The following is a 2,594-nucleotide window of genomic DNA, read 5'->3' on the forward strand; positions in this document are numbered from 1 at the left end:
CATATATGGGGACACTACAGTTACCTTCCCATTATTAGGGATCTAGAATCCCCTCTTCGAGCACACACCTGAAACCCCAACATTTCCATGTAAAAGCATCTCCCATCTCAGGCACGCCAGGCCTCCCCACTCCTAGGCCCGTTATGCACGTGTCAGTTCCCTCGCTGCTTCCACACACGTCTCTCCCAGACACCGTTACATGTAGTAATCACTTTCTTAAATGCAGCATGGGTTGTTTCTTTATTTTCAGGAAATAATATCACAGCACTTTCAGAGTTATAGTCAGCCCTTTATTTAAATCTCTGGGCTCCTTGTCCACCCATGTCCTTCAGCCCACCATCCACGCAGACAGCATTTCTTTATCCCAAACCAACAGGAACCAAGACGTTCATGATCTTCTGGGCAAGCAAACCATTTACACTGGGCACCAACCCGCTCGCACTCCTCTTCTGAGTCTATGCGCTGGGTGGAGGCTGTGGAGAGGAAAAATCTTTCAGTCACTAAGTAGGGAGTAATATTCCCTGTGAATGTGGGGACATGACACGGGCCCTGAGGAGCCGGCAGGAGAGGCTCCTTCTGCAGGCGCCTCCCTCAGAAACCCTACGGAGCCCCCGCTCCTTCTGCTCTGCTGCCACTGCTGCGTTCGTTCCTGGCGGGCAGGACAGCCTCTGCTCTAAAGAGGGCAGGTACCGAAGTGTCTGCCCTGAATGCTGACTCAAGGCTCCCCTACCTGCGCCCCAGTGTCCAGCCCCTGCTCAAGATACTCCAGGGGACTCTGTGCAGCCTCACGCAGCCTGATGAGAACCACCTCACACTGCACAGTCCCAGCACGCTCTGGGCACAAAAGGACAGGAGAGATTGGGCCAGAGGAACTGGGCAGAAAGAGCAGACCGGGGTCAGGGGCCTTCCGCCCTGCTGCCCTCTGTGCTGCATCCAGGCCTCAGCTGTGGCAGGGGTGTGGGCCTGTCACCGTGGGCCATCTAGTCAGAGACCACACACAGTAAAAGGGCAGGGATCACAGAGGGGGAACACACCTGGCATGTCTCTGCTGCTCCGCGAGGACCCTCCTAAGCTCTCCCTTGTTTGTCCTCAATTAGACTCTGTACGACTCTGGGGTTTGTCCTCCTTTTCAGGAGAAGACAAGGTTGAGTTTGAGGACAGCTCAGAGACTTGTCTAAGTGCACACTGTGAGTCAGCATCAGAGCTGAGAAAAACACACTGGTGTTTTGGCTCCTGGCTCCAGCTCTCTCCTTTATCCTGGGCTCTCTCCCAGGCAGGGAAGTCGCACAGCAAATGAGCCCTGGGGATGGCACCTCATTATCCCCATGGCCTCTTCCAAGGCCTGAAAGCCTGGCCTGGCCCCGTGGTGTTGTCTCTACCTACTCACTGGGTTCATCTTCCAGGGAAATGACCCCAAACTTAGCCTGAGAATTACTGAGGGCCATGTTTCAGTCCATTAAGAGCATGCTAAGAATCTCCCATGAGACATTCATTCTTTGGTTGATACTCTCCTTGATGCTCAGATTTATTACTTATTTCCAGACCCTGAGCCACTCCACTTATATGGCCTGTGTCCCATTCCCTGGGCATGAGAACCCCGTGCCCCACACCAGCCTGGCTTCAGAGCTCACCTGGGCCAAAGTGAGGAAAGAGGATGAAGCAGGTCAGGAGCACGAAGCAGAGACACCGCATGGTGAATGCCGGCTGGACCCTGAACAGCAGGAGAAGATGAGGAGCTGCTCCGAGACTGGGACCCAGCGAGGCTGCTGCAGGTGGAAGGAGCCTCTATTTACAAGGCTCCTAGGTGCTTGCACAACATTTGATTCTGGAACCTCACGTGCTGTGATCCTGATTACAACACAACTATTGACTTTTGTGCATGAGACGCTGTCCGTTACGCAACCCCTCTCCCTCAGGCACACCGCTCAGGTGGGAATGGCCTCACTTCCCGCTCCTGTGTGGGATGCTTAACCCACACTCCTGACCTCAGAGAGTTTTCCAGAATGGACCCCTAACCAAGGCCCCAGCAACTAGAAGGGAGATTCCATTCACCGAAATGATGATAAAGGGTGGGTTGTGGTGGAAACTTCCATGACTGTGAAACCCAGCATGTTTGTTCAGTCATTGGAGAAAGAAAAGCTCTTTTTGTCTTGAAAGGTACAAAAACAACACTGCCCCAGGATTGCAGTAGCCATCTCGCTTTTGTGAAGAAGTGGGTCTGGGCATAAATCAGACACTGTTGAAAATATTCTGGGTTCCTGGGGACATTGGTCTGCATAGGGTCCAAGGTCCCCGAAGGCTGACCTTCTTCTGGATTGCTCAAACTGTGGCCCTGGTTTATTTTCTCCAGTTCAAGCTGAGTTTTTGGTTATCTGCAATTGCAAGTGTGTTGGCTGGCAATGAGATTTGAGGCTGTAAGACAGATGAAGCCCAGTCATGATGGGCGGCTGCGCAAGGTTGGTGGGGGCTCCTGGAAACAGAGCTGTGCTTTTGTAGTAGTCAGGTAAAGCAGTGCTTTCACATGTGATATGGGGGGGGAGTGTTCTGGATTCCTGTTAGATATCGCGGGACCCCTGGAGATGCTTGGGGGAGGT

General features: G+C 52.9%; 1 long non-coding RNA gene across 1 annotated transcript; it reads right to left on the bottom strand.

Moving 5' to 3' along the window:
* Nucleotides 1-268: 268 nt before the first annotated feature.
* On the bottom strand, nt 269-1,955 carry LOC124233244 (uncharacterized). The gene is made up of 2 exons (XR_006887009.1): nt 1,632-1,955; nt 269-473 (listed from the first exon to the last, which is right to left on the bottom strand). It is a non-coding gene; the product is annotated as an uncharacterized LOC124233244 (long non-coding RNA).
* Nucleotides 1,956-2,594: the final 639 nt, after the last annotated feature.

The sequence above is a fragment of the Equus quagga genome, unplaced genomic scaffold, assembly GCF_021613505.1.
Source record: "Equus quagga isolate Etosha38 unplaced genomic scaffold, UCLA_HA_Equagga_1.0 171875_RagTag, whole genome shotgun sequence".
NCBI lineage: Eukaryota > Metazoa > Chordata > Mammalia > Perissodactyla > Equidae > Equus > Equus quagga.